This window comes from Rattus norvegicus, chromosome 11 (genome assembly GCF_021556685.1).
Source record: "Rattus norvegicus strain SHRSP/BbbUtx chromosome 11, alternate assembly SHRSP_T2T, whole genome shotgun sequence".
In the NCBI taxonomy this organism is placed as follows: domain Eukaryota; kingdom Metazoa; phylum Chordata; class Mammalia; order Rodentia; family Muridae; genus Rattus; species Rattus norvegicus.
The window spans coordinates 90,269,888-90,287,830 of NC_141544.1; the positions used below are offsets into that span (position 1 = coordinate 90,269,888).

Consider the following 17,943-nt stretch of genomic DNA (forward strand, 5'->3'; position numbering starts at 1 on the left):
TTATACAGAGAAAGTTACTTGACATCTGTGGGTGTAAGGACAAACACTTAGAATGCAGTCAGAGATTATGCAGACTCAAGAAATTGGTCGTTTTAAACTGAGTGTGGTGGTTGCACAAGGAAACTTTGTCTCCAAAAAGTCCAATAAATAAACAAACAAACAAAGTTAAGAAAGAAAGAAAGGAGGAAAAAAAGAAAGAAAGAAAGAAAAAAAGAAAATGTGTAGCTTTAGGTTTCCCTACAAGATCCCTGGCTTCACCAGTCTGGCGTATTTGGTTAGATTTCTAGTAGGCATGATTTTCCTCTTGAGCAGACATTAAGCCCAGTTAGCGAGCTCTTGGTCGCTACCAAGGTTTGCGTGCCACTACCTCACGTGGGGTTATTTGCAATGCTGGTTATGGTTGGGGTTCATAGTTGTCATAGTGACTGCTGCTCACTTCCCTCCTTTGAAAGCTTGTAGGAACTACTCTTCGAAACAAACGGGGATCTTTACAGAAAAACACAACCAATCATCATGCAGAGTTATGGAGACCAGTTCCAAAGGATAGATTTACATTATAACTCCTGTACCTAGGGCTCAGGAATCGTTGCAAAGACCAGTAGAAAGTTTGTAAGAGCTGGAAACAGGGAACTTGCTGTGAGACTGTGTCTCCTAGCAATGTCGGAAGCTGCCCTGATAAAGTCTCACTATTGTGCCTGCCTAAGCCCGAGCGGAGCAAGACAACAGCGTAGATGGAGGAAAATCCACCAGGTCTCGACCATACAGAAGAACTACAGGCAGCTGAGGGACAATGAGAGGCAGAGAAATAATCCTTCTCAGGGAAGAACGTGTCAATTGGTTACCCAATATTGAATGGTTATCCCTGAGAAATGTACACAGATGACATTATAGAGACTGAGCAGACTGCACTTGTGTATGTAGGAATGCACATGCATGCATGCACACATATGTACGTAACAATGATGAATTTAAAAAAGAGGCTGCAATTCTGAAAGAGAGCCAAGAGGGATATGTGGGAGGGAAGAAAGGGAAGGAGGAAATGCTGTAACCATAATCTCAATAAATAAAAGAAAGGATTCGCCAATTCACATCATTCATCTTTAAAGGTATCTACGAACCCATTTCTTTCCCGTCTAGAACTGTAGTCTAAGCAGGACCAGGAGACCTGCTCAAAGTGTCTGCCAGTAATGCAGAAGTCATTGCTAGCTGACGTCATGCAACCGTTCTGATCCGACGTCAATTGCTCTGCGGAAGTACTGAAGCCAATATTAACATTCTTCTTTGTTTCAAACAAAACTGAGCAGAGTATCGTGGCTGATTTTGGGATTGTCTATTAACCCCCAAGCCTTCATAAAAAGCTGTTTGTCTCTATAATAGTTAGAAAAGGAAAAAGAGAAGAAGTTTTTGATTAACTTAGCCTTTCAGTCCAAGACAGTGGAAAAGACGTACCTGATTTCTTATTAACAACAGTGTAGTGAGAAACTGAAACTTTTATTATGAGACTAAGTATTTTTTTTTAAAAAATCTATTCAATGCATTTATTATAAAACTTCAAAAGGTTCAGGAGAGAATGAAGATGGAAAGACAAACCATCAAGAGCTCAACCGTCAGAGAAAAGCATTATTGAGTTTTCATCTTTACTCTTCATTCGTATGGTCTTTACATAAGCTGCCATCTTGAAAATACCATTTTGAAACTTCCCTGAATATTTTCTTGTAGAAATAATTCTTCAGTAACAAATTCCTAATGCCTCTCAAACATAATATTGTATAGAATAATAACAGTTTAAAGCCATTCTATTTGTTGGTTTTTTGTCTTTTTCTAGTTGCTGCTGTTATAATGTTTTAATAATCATCATCGTAAATAAATCTTTATACATACCCATTATCTTCACCTTACAAAAAGCTCCCACAAGTAAAATTACTGGGTGTGGGTCAAAGGTTATGCTACAATAAACACTTTTGAAAGTATTTGCCAAACTGCCTTTCAGGAAAGCTGCCTCCATTCATACTCCCACAGGAATACATAAATGTATTTCCATGGTCCTATTGATACCAGATGGCCCAATTTCAATAAACAATTTTATTATATTAAGATTAACTTATCTGTGTTTCTTTAACCTTTATATTGATTTGATTGTTTTAGTTGTTCAAGTAAGATTTTATGCTATTTTTCCTGCTAAAGTCATATGATAGATGGAAGCCCGAGGCCTCAGAGGCCTCAGTATGAACAGTTCTTAACCATTTTTCACTTAAAACATGAAGGCAATCAACTACTAAGAATCAAGAGTTGATTATGTCTGCATTAGCTTTACAGAGCTCCACCAAATCTCTTACTGACCTTAAATAACACCCCATTAGGTGTACTAAGCACATGAATGTGTTGGTGGAAATATCTACCAGTCATTCACAGAAATGAGAAGTCAAAGGAACCTACTCCTATTGCATGGATTTGTCACATTCAACAACTTCCTGGAAATCTATTTGGAAGACCCTATTTAGAACAGCTAAAGGTAACAGGTTAGATAGCCCAGAGCTTTTGAAACAGAGCTCCTCATGCAATCACAGTCTATTTGTCTGCTCCTCACAGACATTTACTTCAATCTTTTAGGTTATGGCAATAGGAAGCTTTTTATCCAATAATCACACACAGGCACTTAGCAGTAAATGGAGAAGTTAAATCTGGATGAAACAAAGATGGCTGCCATGCAACTCTTTCTGGAAGTACAAGAGTGTTGGGTCCCAAGTGGCATTCCATTCATTTGAAATATTTTTTACTCCATAAGATCCTAACACAACAAAATCATTGGGACAATGCTTTGGCTTATTCTCTTAGGACTTGATTTGTTAGAGGTAGTTGAATGAGTCTTCTGGAAAGAACTTTGATTAAAGTAGCTTGAGGAAAAGTTTAGGAGCAGAATATACTTGTCTTTTGTTATTTCAGAGCTCTGGAAGGCCAGAATAAAAGGTGAATGATAGAGTCCATAGAAAGTCTACTTTTAACTGCCCAGAAGAAATGGTTGTACCAGAAAGTAGAAAGAACCTTTGTCCCAAGCTGTCCCTGGAGACCAGTTAGAAATGCAGAGAAGCCATGACCATCGTCTTGGGACCTAAAGTGTTTCTGTGGTCATGTGGACATAGGTCATAGTGGGATACTCCATCAATGGCTGTGAACTAACCAACAAGAACAATGAGTAACTTCAACTTACTATTCTTCAGTGGGTTATTTGCTTTTGAGACCTGGGCCAGTCAAATATGACTCACAGGGGTGAGACAGCATCGGGTTGGGTTAGACTAGAGTGTTAGGTTAGGTTATTCTTTAATATCACAGAGTTTTATAGAGGAATCTCTGGAAGCTTGATGGTTCTTCAAAGTACCCTTCTTCCAATCAATACCAATGTATCCAGTTGACTTTAACTTGTACCTCCCAAGTCCTGAACATAGAGCTCCCAGAGTCTTCATGACAAGGGAGGAGAGAACACAGAAGATGTCTGTCATGGTTTTCTGTCAGTTTCTATGATAAATAACATGTCCAAGAATAACTTGAGGAGGAAGGGTTTCTGTCTATGTCCAACGTTACAGTTCACTGTTGAAGAAAGCCAAGGTAGAAGTTCAAGGCAGGAATATCAGACGGACCCATGGAGGAGTGCTGCTCACCAGCTTGTTTCCAGGCTCATGTTTAGCTACCTTTCTTGAGTATCTGCATGGAGTGAGCGGGCCCCTCTTACACCATGTAGCAGTCAAGAAAATGCTCCATAGACATAATCTACCGATATGTCTGATGGACACAGTCTTCAATTCAGTATCTCTTCTAGGTGTGTCAAAGCGACAACCAAAATTAGCTATCAAAGCTCACATCTACCTTTCTGTGTTTTTCTTGATGTCAAATATACTTATATGTATTGGCTAGATCACATGATCTTTTCTGGTTGTGAGGTAGAGTTCAGATACAGTGCTCTGTTCACTCAAAAAGGGACACGTGAAATAGGTCTTATGAACTCAGACTGTCCTTGTTGTGAGAAGACACATGGATTTTCCTTAATATTCCACTTTTCTGGAAAATATCTGAACTTCATCACATCATAGAACAAATTGTACCAGGACTTATGCTTCACCACACAGGCAACCGATTAGATGTAATTTTAGCAATATTTCCCTTTCTCCCCAGTTTAAAAAAAATTTGTTTTATTTGAGAAATTAAGGGTATGAACTCTCCATCTGCATCTATACCTTCATTTAAAATTATTAAGTCTACAAATGATTTCATTATGACTGACATTTCTACATACAATGTGTGGTGGTTTGAATAAGAATGGTCTCCATAGGCTCATATATTCGAGTGCTTGGTCCTAGGGAGTGGGACTAATTGAAAGGATTAAGAGGGCGGCTTTGTTGGAAGTGGGCTTTGAGGCTTCAAAAGCCCATTTCAAGCCCAGAGTGTCTCTCGTCTTGTGATTCTGAATGTAGAACTCCCGATACTTCTTTAGACCCATGCTTGCCTGCATGCCACCATGCTTCCTGCCATGACCATAATGAACCAAACCTCTAAAACTGTAAGCCATCTCCAATTAAATGCTTTCTTTTAATAAGAGTTGCTGTGGTCCTGGTGTCATGACAACAGAACACCAACTAAGACACAATGTGATGTTTTCATATTCACCTGTTAAGTTTTCTCACAGGACATGGTGGGTATCCACTCCTCCCCTTCCTTGTTGCCCCTTCCTCTACTCCCAGTAGACTTTATAGTTTCATGTTTCTCTCTTTTCTTCCACGCCTAGCTTCCCCATATGAAAGAGGACTTGTAATCTTTGTGACACTTATTTCATTTACAATGATGCTCTTCATTAGTCTATATACTTCATTTTAACGGTATATTTTAGCAGGATTATCAAGGGTATTTTCTGAGGCTTAAGTCTAGTTCTGAGTTAGTCTTGGGCTCTCTGAATAGTCACTGCTGAGGCTACAGCTTTACCTAGCGAGGCCATATGCTGGGTGGTTTGAACAACAGAATTCACCTTCTGATAGTCTGTAGGTCAGAAGTCTAAGTTTAAGATGTCAACAGACTTGAGTCCTCTGAAAGACAATGTGTCACAGGCTCTCTTATGAGTTTATGGTGTCTTGATAAAAATATGATCTTGTCTTGAAGAAGAAACATCCTGATATCTGTCTGCTTCATCTACATATGCTCTCTCTGTGTGTCTGTTCATGTCCAGATCTCTTCTTTTTATAAGGACACCAAGTATATCAGAGAAAAAGCCCACTTGGATGACTTCATTCTAACTTAATTACCCCAGAAAAGACACGATTTCTAAAAAAGGTCATAATCTGAGGTCCAAGGAGAAAAATACTTCAATACATATTTTGAGGGAACTCAACTCAACATTTGAAGGAAACAGAAAGCCTACTTTATTTATTTGTGACCAATCAGTATTGTCCTGGGCACAGACTTCTGACCAGCAGCTTAGGCTGGCACAGTACCCACATGCACCCAAACCCATTTGCTGGTCAGTAATTAATATTCTGCTCTCATGGACATGTGTCTCAGGGTCTCCTCAAGGAGACTGGGGCAGTGTAGGGGCTGAGATCGAAGGAAGGAAAACCCCCATTCTTACCCTAAACTTCAAGGGATGGGTGACTAGCTTACTTTTTTGTAGTGAGTTAGAGGAGAGAGTATATTGTGCCACCCGTCAGTCAAGTAAGGTCCCTCACTAGTGTAGAGCTATGTTTTTTCTGGTGACACATGAGTACTCATGGTGAAGGACCTGGCCTTAGATGATCAATTTCTGTTTGGGCCTTGGAAAGAGGTGGGCTGGAAGCCTTAATTTCTAGAATACATAGACTATATCTTCAACAGTTGGTGTCAAATATATATAAAGGCATATTAATAGGGGGACCTATCCCTGCAAAGGTTTGCATGGCTTTCTGGGACTTTGCTATGGAGTAGGGGGCAGAGGGGACGCAGAAGTTGTGGCTTATGAGCTGGTGGTTGTAACTTGAACCCTGTTTAAACTTATCTCCATTTCCATCTAAGCATCTACCATCTATGCCCTGTCATCTATCTTTGTCTTACACACACACACTAGTCTGTTCCTTACTCCTTTTTCCCCTCTGGAAAAAGATGAAATTGCCCATTTATTCCATACCAATTATAAACACTAGAAAGCACAGGGGCAACAGAAAGCTTGGTCACAAATAAATATACACCAAGGGAGGAGGGAGGAGGAAACCATTATTGATTGGCCTTGTAAAATTCTGCTGCTGAATCGATAGCAATTTCTGGAAATGCCAGACATTTATTTTGTGTGGCTTGGACAGCGGAGATAATAATAAGCGCACTAGTGAAGTGGGTCTCCTGACACTATTTCCTTGAGCCCCTTATAATAATGCACTTACATAAGAAGTATGAGAGGCCAGTGAGGCAGAGGGAATGCACTTGAACCAGAACCCCAGCCGAGCTGATCCCTACTAACCTCTCCTCTCTGCGGGATGGGACACTCGACTAGGTCCTCTCCATTAAAGAAAAGCAGACAGTTCATCCACATGAAGAGGTGGGAGAGATATGTTCTCAGTCGTGGAAAGCTTCGGATTCTTCTGTTCCTCAGGGAAGATGATCCTGCTTGTCTGTTCTGAGCTTCAGGACCTGGTCTCTCACCTACACTCCACAGTTTCCTCCAGAGACAGGTCAGCATTTTCTTCTAATAGCGGTAACTGTCATGATGTGGATGCTCCCTCAGCCCCAAGCTTCATCTTCAGCCGCTTCCCTTTCCTTGCTACAAGACATTTGGCAATCTTGCCAGGGCCACAGAACCTAAGAAAACTCAGATGAGCTTGGGGAATCAAGGAATTGTTCAATGTGTCTCGACAGACTAAAAATAGCCACTGTCTAGCGGGCAACTACCTTTTTCTCATTTCTTCCTCACTCCAACGTTTGAGTTGTTATTTTTAAGCCCCTTCAGAGGACACTGAAGCACATCAAGGCTAGGAAGGCCACACAAGATCATCAACCAATTAGGAGGGTGAGGCAATTTTGACTTTCTACTCACTCTCTCCATCTTCCTTCTGCACGGTTGACCATAAGCAGGATGAGAAGGGTCAGCCTTATGACAGGCAGAGACTGTTGACTGTCTGCTGAGGGCATCTGGACGTTATTGCTGTGAGACAAAGGATGGAGGGAGGTTTATTTGAAGATGGAGATGGGAAAAATCACAAATAACCTTTAAGGACATCATGTTAGTGTCGGTGCATAGGGGCATCGACACAGGGAGGCGTAGGCGGGGACTGAATATGGAAAGATGTGGCAGCATGTATGGCTAGGGAGAAAAAAGGTTCATTCAGGAGGGCAATGGAATAAGGCGGGTCTTGACATTCTCATGGGTAAAAAGTTTTTGTCTTTTTCTCACTTTTTCTCATGCCTGTCTCTTCCAGCTTTTCCAGCTCCTTTCCTTCCTCCTGGTTTGTGATATGTGGGGGAGTCAGTCATCCCCAGCCCAGACCTATCTATCTGTGCAAAGAGGTGAACAATTATGAATATTCTGATGACTTTATTGTCTTATCCATCCAAATGAAGGGATTAAAGTTTGGGCTACCACTGTCTGCTTCAATTTCTTCTTTTCCTTCCTTCCTTTCTTCTTTCCTTCCTTCCTTCATTTCCTCATTCTTTCCCTCTTCCCTTCCTCTTCCTCCTCTTCCTCTTCCTCCTGTCTACCTCCTCCTCCTCGTCCTCCCCCACTTTCTTCTTCTTGCCTATAGTTTTAGAGATACAAATACAAGTATTGGAAGGAATTATAGACATAGACAAAACAAATAAAAATAAAACACCCTTCTCCACAAAAGTCTAGTTTTTCTAGGCAGAAATTGGAGAATGGGCAACAAACCAGACCAAAAACTTTTGGATGAAATAATTCTGTCTCAACCAAACACCACACACGTCATGGCTTTCTTCAACAAGTGCCAGCAAGCACCAAGTAAAAAGCATAGATTTTAGGCTGGTGAGCTGGCTCATTGGATCACAGCGCTTACCACAAATTCTGATAACCTGAGTTTAATCTTAAGGACTTACCTGGTTCAATAACAGCTGTTTCTGCTAATTGCACTCTGACCTTCACAGGTATACCATGTTATGCATGTGCTCCTCATAAATAAGCAAACAAACAAATAATATAATTTTATAAATTAAAACATAGGTTTCTCAGGGGGTCGAGATGTGCCTTCAAATCATTCTGTTCACTGGGGCAATGTCAGAAAGAGCAGCATTGGGAGGAGGTATTTGCGTCTTCCCTGAGCTGAGTGTTGACATAACATCCCTTTTGACTATCATAGTGTAATCTGAAACTGTATGAATGCCAGACCCTGCATGGCTACTCTGAGTCTCTGGGCTTGCATCCTTCCTAGATGGAGACTCAGAACTTTGCTCCTCTGGAATGAGGCCACACCCTTGGTGGTGTCAGGGGACCACAACAATGAGGCATTCTTTCCTCTATGTACTGGGAGGTATTAGTGCAGTTCTGCCACAGGCAGGACTCCCGTCTGCTCAGCAGTAATAAGGAGCCTCTCTTACTGCCATCAGGGCCTAGGCACACAAACTGGATTTCTAATGAAGATCTGAAGCAACACAGAGCATTCCTTACCCTGATTCGCACCATCAACAGAAAGTCAGATGAAAACACCCCAAAATTTGGCAAAAGACAGGGTCACACAGAAAAAGTAAACTTCAAGCAGAGTAAACTTGAATAGTTTCATACAAAGACATATCATACTCAAATTTCTGGATATTCATTTGAAAGCAGCCAAAGAGAAACCCCTCCTTGACTGTAGGAGAAAAGCAACTCAGTGGCAGATTTCCTACCAGAAACCACAATGCCTAAAGAGAAGCAGCCGGACTGCTTTTCAAATTCTGGAGAAAACCAAATGAATCTAGGCTCCCACGTCCAGCAGAAATCACATCCCTTAGTGGTGAAGGGAGATTAAAACATTCTCAGATGCAGGACAAATAGCTGAGCATGTATGTGCTATGTCACTTAGGAGACAGTGGCTAGAGGAAAACTCCAAGGCTATGTGGCCAGCAGACTGATCCTAAAAGAATGTCCAACAGACATTCTTTAAACAGAAGGGAATGAAAAATGACGAGGCTTGCAAATTGAGAAGGAAAAATGCAGTAATCCAAAGTTTGAGTACAAATGACCTTCTGCCAACCCTTCCGATCTGTAATGGAGGATTGAAGTGAAACATAAGACTCTGTGACTCTATCCCGAACTGTAGAGAGAGGAGATGCAGTGCAGCTGAAAGAGGTAATAAAGAAGGTAAATTGTCTATACTCCAGGCAAATTTAGATTATGGAATGTATATGTGATGTAAAACCATAGTGGTCATTAAAATATTGTATTAGGTTGTGGTGGTATGTATACACTCGGCCCAGTGAGTGGCATTGTTAGGAGGTGTGACCTTGTTGAAGTAGTTGTGTCACTGTGGGCATGGGATTAAGACCCTCATCCTAGCTGCCTGGAAGTCAGTCTTCCATTAGCGGCCTTCAGATGAAGATGTAGACCTCTCAGCTCCTCCTGCACCATGACTGCCTGGATGCTGCCATGTTCCTGCTTTGATGATAATGAACTGAACCTCTGAACCTGTAAGTCAGCCCCAATTAAATGTCCTTTATATGATTTGCCTTGATCATGGTGTCTGCTCACAGCAGTAAAACCCTAACTAAAACACAGGTGATATATTTAAGAATAGTATAGATAAAATAAAAAGAAATTCTATTAAATGCTTATGGGACATTTTTGGAGTTCAGGTAAAAACAAGATAATAAAAACAAAACAAATAGAAAAAAGGAATGTAAGACAATTTCAATTATATCTATAATTTTTGTTGTATGTTAATGATATAATGGTGTATATGGTATCAACTAAAAGATGAAATGAAGTAAAATATAAGAATCAGGGCTGGGGATTTAGCTCAGTGGTAGAGCGCTTACCTAGGAAGCGCAAGGCCCTGGGTTCGGTCCCCAGCTCCGAAAAAAAGAACCAAAAAAAAAAAAAAAAAAGAAAGAATCTACTGGTCACATGTAGTACATACCTTTAGTCCCCACAATAAGAAGGTAGATGTAGTTGGATCTCTGTGAGTTCAAGGTCAGCCAGGCTATGGTGTCTAAAGAAAAAAATGAATGAAATACGAATAAATTCTACATATTTATGTTAAGAGATATGACTGTGTAAAATGTCCATAGGAATTCACCACAATATAAGATGTGAAAGTAAAAGACAGAAGATGGAGTATGCAAACACTGTTCAAAGAAAGCACACAAATATTACAGACTTTTGTTTTGTGAGGCACTGGCTCAGACAGGCCTCACCAAGGACAACCATTAAGCCGCCTCCTCACAAGTTCTGGGATTTTTAAGCTTACTTCATGTGGTGCTAAGGACCAAATTCAGAGTACCATGCACGCTTAGCAGGCACTCAGTATGCCTTCAGCCTATAAATAAGGAAGATCTTTTGGCAAAGAAATTTGCCAAAGGCAGTGAGAGATAAAGACAGAGTCATTTTTAAAAAGAGATATAGCAATTCTAAATGTTATTATTCCACATAGTAGTGTTACAAAATATGTGAAATTAGAACTGATATGAAAAGTAGACAAATCTGTATATATAGCTGCATATAATGAATATATATAATTATATGATTAGATATTTCTTTTAATATTTTTTTTGGCTCTTTTTTTTGGAGCTAGGGACCGAACCCAGGGCCTTGCGCTTCCTAGGTAAGTGCTCTACCACTGAGCTAAATCCCCAGCCCCTTTAATATTGTTTTTATGAAGCTAACTTATGTTATTTGATAAGATAATCTCCAGATGTATCCATTTTAAAAAGTTTTATTGACAATTTCGTGCATGTGTATAATGTGTTAAGATTATATATACCCCACTGAAATATACCCAATTCCCTTCGTTACTTTTCCGTCCTTCCTTTCCCTTACCCCAACTTTCCCTTTTTCATGCGTTCTTTTTTATTTAAATCTGCTAAGCCCACTTGGTGCTGCCTGTGTGAGCATGGGTGTAAAGTAATTTACTAGAGCATGGGTGACCTCTTAGAGGAGCTGCAGCTCTGAAGAAAACGGACTCTCTTTCCTGCAGCACTTGCCAATAGTTCCTAAGTGAGGCTTAGGACCCCCATCCCTGCTGGAATTTTGGCTGACTTGATCTTGTACGGAGGTCGCAGGCATGTAATCACAGGTGTTGTGAGTTTATTGTATACTGGTGCTGTCTTGTCTAGCAAATGCTATTTTTCTTCAGTCTTTCACTACTTCTGGGTCTTGTAATCTTCCCACCTACTCTTCCATAGTGATAGCTGAACCTCGTTTGAAGGAGATATGATGTGTCCCACTTAAAGCAGAGTCTCTTATTCTCTGCATGTTGACCACTTTGGGGTCTCTTCATTCATCACCGTTAATATATCCACTTAGCACAATGATAGGAGTAGGCTCTCCCAGAGCCTATGACCTAGTCACCCATGGGTTCTTGACCTAGTTACTGGTACCAGACATGAGTCCTACCTTGTGGAGAGGCCTTAACTACAACCAGAAAGTGGTTGGCCATTCCCACAGCATTTGTGTCACTTTTGCATGAGTAGACATGTGTCACCAGGCCAGTCATTATTGTGGCTCTCAGGCTTCAGAGCTGAGTAAGACAGGGGATCACTTTTCTACCTAGTAGTACACAAAGAACCTTCCAGGACCGTGAAAGGTAGCCAGTAGGAGTGAAGCAACTGGTAGATAGCAGCTTGATGTCTCTATTTCCAGTGTCTTCATCAAGTTCTAGAGGGTAATCGAGCACCATGTCAATAGCCTGTAATGTTTGACTCACAGCTCAGAAAGAGATAATCCAGACCTGACACTGGGATTTTTATTTGACAGCCTATGATATCTGAGAGAGTCACTGCCCTCCTATTACAGGTTGGTTCTGTTTAAACTCCCTTTATAAATGTATATGCACATATTTTAAGAAGCTTCTAAAACATTAGTTTTCCATATGGCGTTTCTGTCAGTCTTCAGTGATAGTTATCCCTCGCTCTCTTTCTACCCTGTTCTCCTATCGCACACCAACTCATCTCCTTCTGTTCCATTACCATACTCGTCCCTCTTCATATCCCTTGCCCTCTCCCGCCTCTGTTGAAATCTCTACCCTTACTCGAGTCTGTCATCTATGAGTTCTCCAACTTAAACACAGTTTATCTAAAGATTCACTGATTAGCATTGATCTCTAAGAAAGGACATGTGTCTGCCCTTATGAGGTCTGAGTAACCTCCTAGCTCAGAACGATTAGTTTCAACTCCATCCATTTCACTTCAAACTATAATGATGACTAGCCTGGCAAGAAATGTCCATGAAGTGATGGTGGCATGAATGTTATAGAAACAACTAACTACTTTCTTACTGGGTTAAGGTCCACCCCTGAGACAGAACTAATGCCTACCACCATATTTATGGGGTCAAGTGTCTGTGGCCTAGGGAGGAAACTACTACTGTTACTCTATTAAATGGATATAGGGTCATAGAACTCCTAGTTACTTATACATTAGTGCCTCTTTCAACCCTCATTTGAGAAGCTTCTTGGAATAGGTGCTGATTAACGCAGAGATTCCCAACTGGTTAATGTGCAGAGAATAGGAGACGGTCTCAAATGAGACATCTATATTACTTCCCCTTATCTTAAGCCTCAGGGATTATTGTGAAAAGGGGGGCAGAGATATTGCAAATGCCAGAGGGGGTATATGACCATGAGGAAACAATGTTTTCTGGATGTGTTAGGGCACTTGTACATACCTGACAACATGCGTAAGACCTGGCATGGAAAGTGGAGATGGTCATGAAATCCCACTCCTCTATAAGTATCTATTGTGAGTCGATACCTGAAAGGACAGGGAGGACATTTTGTCCTTAATGATATGGCCCCTGATGGGTTGACCATGCTCTAGTGGAAGGCCACATATCCAAGAGTAAATATGCAGCACAAATTGGTCTTGATGAATTTATTTTACATAATGATGCAGTTGGGTGGGCAGGGTAGGGAGAGGGGACCTAGGAGGAGAGTATGGAGAGGGGCTGAATATGATCAAAATAAATAATATAAAATTCTCAGAAAAACTAGTAAAAATGAAGGAAAAACCCCCAAACAATACAATCTGAAATAAATGAAATATATAAAGAGACATTCCACCAAAGATTACATACATGAGGTAAATAAATACATAGAAGGACTTCCAATGTTATCTGTAATTGGGGAATTCAAGCTAAAATGGGAAGTGTCACATCTACACACCCATCAGAACACCCAATAGAGAACATTGAAAGCACTATGTCCTGGCAAAGAGAAACTAGCTTCCTAACACCTTAGCCGGTGAGAATGTAAAACAGCCCAGTTTCTTTGAACAAAAGTTTGACAATGTCCTTAAAAGCAGAGGAAATGGAGATGACTAGAAAGGTAAATATCTCAGTGTGTAGAGTTGTGGATTGTTCTCACAGACTACCTGTGCTTGGTTCTCAGTACCCATATCAGGTGGCTTGCAACCTCCTTCAGGGATACAATATATATTCATATAACCATGTGTAAACAGACACAGACACATGATTAATAGTAAAATAAATCTTAAAATGAAACCACAAGTGTGCATCAAGTATTTATCCTTGAGAAGTGAGGATCTCTGTTCAAATGAGATCTTAACATGAAAGTTTATAGTAGCTTCTGGAAACATCATGAAATTCATAAAAGCCCAAAGCTGGAAAGAACCTAAGTGTCATTCAGTGGATAAACTGAGGTGCATTTGTGCACGTGATTTCATTCAGCTATAAATAGCACCCAATTACTGAGTAGTGTTCTGGATGGATTTATTTACAATTGTCTATTTACTTTTAGGAAATTTTATTCATGTGCCTCGGTGTACAGTGTGTGTTTGTGTGTGTGTGTGTGTGTGTGTGTGTGTGTGTGTGTGTGTGCATGTGTGAGTGTGACTGTGGATCTGTATGAATGCATGCTGTGTGTGTTTGGTGCCTAAGGAGACCAGATGAGGTTGTGGGTTACAGGTGGTTTGTAGTCAACTTAGTGTGGGTGCTGGGAACTGAACTCAGGTCCTTGGAGAAAACAAGAAGTGCTCTTAACTGCTGAGCTATCTCTAGTTCTTTGATGAATCTATTGTTAGAAGTTATTCTATTAGGAAAGGGGCTGCTAAAATGTTATACTTGGTAGAATTCCACTCATAATACATTTTTTAAGTTGAGAAAATATCCTAACAAGAGAATAGCAGCTACCAGGGTTGTAAGAGATGGAAGGAAACTGGGTGTGGCCCTAAGAAGCAGTCATGAAGGGACCTTCATCAAAGGACGTTCGCTTGTCAGGACTATTGGAACATCAATAATTGATCGTGATTGTGTAGTATAGTTTTGCAAAATGTTAACATTTGGGGAAAGTAGGTGCAAGGTATATCAAATCACCACATATTTTCTGTTCAGTTGTGATTATCTTGAATGAAAAAAAAAGTTCACAGTTGACCCATTCTGATGGTGGTGGCAGACTGGCCAGACATTGGGGAGGCAGCAGCAGTGAAAGGCATGGATGGGAAAGAAATGCTAAAGAGCTGGTTCTCCCTTCCTCATTCTCCACCCTGGTTTTATCTCCTGGCTGACTGGATGCTCTCAGGCCATCGGGAGGGCAATGTCTCCCTCCTTTACTCCTTGCTTGATCAAGAGAAGTGTGAGGGGGTTCTCCACATAGCATCCATTGCTGACGTGGAGTTTGTCTGCTCTGATCTGCAGAAAGCAGGGGGCAAAGCAAATACACTCATGAGTAGGTCAAAGTTTGGAGAAGCCATGCAAAGTTTTTTTTTTTTTCTAAAATTCTTCAAAGTGGGAGGGAGTTGGGATGGGCAGCATGAGGTTGAAATGAATATAAACTTGCCTGTGACGCCCATGGGGGTAATAACAAAAAGGAACGAAGAGTGAGGGAACATTGGCTTCTAGCAAGAAGACAACATTGTTCCTCTCATGTCCTTCACACCACATCCTCACCACCCTTACCCAGCCCTGCACACACATTGCTCATGCTCAAAGGTGAATCAGGCTCAAAGCAAGGCTATGAACCTTCGCACTATGGAGTGAGCCTTTGCAAGATGGAGCTGACATAGTTAGTGCCTCCTCCTTCTCCCGGGGTCTCTTGGCTGCTGCTTGCAGTGGGCTGTCTTCCAAAGATAAAGATGTTCCTGGGAAATCTGGGATGGGGTTCAGGTGAATTGGTTTTACTCTTGGCCTGAAGCCCTGGCAAGGGGATGTTTGCAGAGTCCTGGGGTCTAGGTGAAAGGAACCTGCATGGGATATGACCTCAGTCAAGGGGAAGTCCTCTGCAGCCTTATCCTATACCCTTTCTGCAAGAAGTTCCTATGGCAGTGGGTTCCAGGGTTTGGAGCCTGTCTCAGAGTTTCAAATCTGGGCTGGGGGGGTCAAGGAGGGAGACATAGCTACTGCATCTCTCTTTCCGTGCCACTCTTGCTTTCCCTTTTCTTGTCTTCCTGGACAACTGTAAGTGTCCTTCGCATGTTTTTTGCATGTTTTTCGCATGTTTTTTGCATGTTTTTTGGTTCTTTTCCATCTGTGTCCGTCTTATTTCTGTCTTTCATTATTTTTATTTTGAGTAGATGCTAGAAGCTCTATAAGTCGACTCCTGACTCCCAGTCTGCTCTGTCTCTTTTCCCTTTCCTGATCTCTCTCCACAGCGGTCATTCTTGATCACTTGCCGTTGCTTGGGCATGCCAATGGGTACTGTCTCCCGTGGTCCTACACAGTGTTTCTGTTGCTGACTCCCATTACCCCACATGGTCACATGTCTTCTTTGCCTTTCTTGGAGCTTGCTTTAACAAACACATTTTCAAAGGCATCGTTCCCCCCACAGGCTGGGTTAAACTGCTGCACCCCTCTTCTCTCTGCTGATCTATACACCACATATAACCTTCCAGCGTACTCCTCCCTTTTCTCTTGTTCACTGTCTGCACGGTACAAAACGAGAATATAAGTTTTATGGAGGGCAGGGATTTTTGCCTGTTTTGTGCATTCCTGTGCATATCAAGGACAGAGCCTGGCATGATAATGAAATAAAAGGGCAATTATGATTCTTTCTAGTGATGGACAAAATATGCATGTATACTATTTTACTGCTAGAAATTAAGTTCATTAAATATTTTACTGGTTCAATTGCCATCATTAACTATACCTGAGATAAAGGTGTTCAGTTTTTTATTGATAACCTTACTTTTGTAGTGTCTGTGTCTCCTGTCCCGTGTTTGAAGAGCCAGGTCAGCTCTGTCTCCTTGTAAACAACGGACAGACCAGCATTTCTCCTCCTTGTCTTGATGTGGCATCTCTACTAGTGAAGTTGCTTGCACAGCGCCTGTGGACCATGTGGAATTATTGGGTTAATTTAATAGCACCTCAACATGGACATAGATTCAAAGGCTCGACACACACACACACACACACACACACACACACACACACACACACACACACAGAGTCCTCTGCTGCACACCAGTAAAGGATTCAGAGAGTGGGCTTCTCTTGGTGATGGAAACACCTAATGGAACAAGAGAGCCAGGTGTTGTGTGCAACTCAGTCTTCACAGAGGACTCAGCTAAGAAAAGGATCTTAGGAAACCCGAGTGCTATTTGGGAGCAAAGGGAGCAGAGGCCAGCTATGTCATGGAATATTCCTTCCTTTCTTCCATTCCCCCAAGCTCTGCGCTGTTACGTCTTTTGCTGTGTATTATTGACAGAGGAAATGCTGATTCATGGGTCTGAGTTACAGGAAGCCTTGTTTCCTGGTGAAGAAACAAGCTTGCTGGAGCTGCCAGAACCCTCCCTGCCAGTTGCTGCCACATGTCCTGCTCTGGGCCTGCACCCAGGCCGTCTGAGGAGGGGCAGGCCCCACTCAAGCTTAGCCAGTGAGATCACTTTCCCTGGCCCAGCTCCTTATGCCTCTCTCGGCCTTTCTGCTCTGACCTTACAATACCTTTCTAGCCCATCTCCCCTGCTCCCTGCTTGCCCCACCAGCTGTGGCTACCAATGAGCATGCCAGGCTCTCCCTGAGTACCTTGTATTTCCCAGTCTGTGCCATGGTTCCTCATGTTCCCTGCCTGAACTGGCCCCTGACCCTGTTGGCCCACTGAAATCCTACCTCCACTTCAGCTGTGCACAGCTGTTCTGCTGTAAGAGGACCTACCCTGCTTCCTTCTATTTATCAATATTCTTTTCAGTAGTTTCAGGTGTTTCCAAATATGTGCCCATTTGCGTACACTTACCAGCTCCAGCAGTTACCCGATTCCTTCTAAGTAGCCCCAGCTACTTTGATGGAGATCTTTGAGCTCCCCTAGCCAACTCTCGTGTTCCTGCTTAACTTATGTTTCCTGAGTAGAACACAGAAGAAGGTCAATCAGTAGCTTTGGAATTCTCTCTTTACTCACAGTGAAGCCAAACAGACATGAGCTGAGCTGGCCAATATTATAAGACAGACCGTGTTAGTCTGAGATTGTTTTTTCCTGAAAGGCCTGATAGCCTCATTGAAAATGATCATGTAGTTACTATATCTAAACACAACAGATGTCCAGGTTACATTATTATCAAGTGCGTAGGGAATGAATAAATTCTCTAACCAGTTGATGAAAACAGGGACTTGTTAAGCTCAGCACTGAGCAGACTGCACTGGGCAAGCCCTTTCTGTGGTCTGCCTGCTCTGTTATCTGATCTCCACCTGCTGCACGAGATGGCTGATTTAGATGAAGAGAAAGCCGTCTGATTACAAAGGCTTGTGTGAGTTAATCAAAGTTTAAATCGATAAGTATTATAAAATCATGTCTCTTCTGCAGTTACATGGACTAGAAACTAGATATTCAGTACTGGAAGAATTTAACT

At 41.7% G+C, this 17,943-nt stretch overlaps 1 long non-coding RNA gene across 2 annotated transcripts; it reads right to left on the reverse strand.

Annotated features, from left to right (window-relative positions):
* Window positions 1-4,565: 4,565 nt before the first annotated feature.
* On the reverse strand, window positions 4,566-17,730 carry LOC102553750 (uncharacterized). Of its 2 annotated transcripts, none has more exons than XR_015633155.1 (5): window positions 17,334-17,730; window positions 16,290-16,427; window positions 10,074-10,145; window positions 7,043-7,150; window positions 4,566-6,807 (listed from the first exon to the last, which is right to left on the reverse strand). It is a non-coding gene; the product is annotated as an uncharacterized LOC102553750 (long non-coding RNA). The 2 variants fall into 2 exon arrangements; XR_015633154.1 differs by lacking the exon at window positions 17,334-17,730 and adding an exon at window positions 17,126-17,169.
* Between the last annotated feature and the right edge of the window lie 213 nt (window positions 17,731-17,943).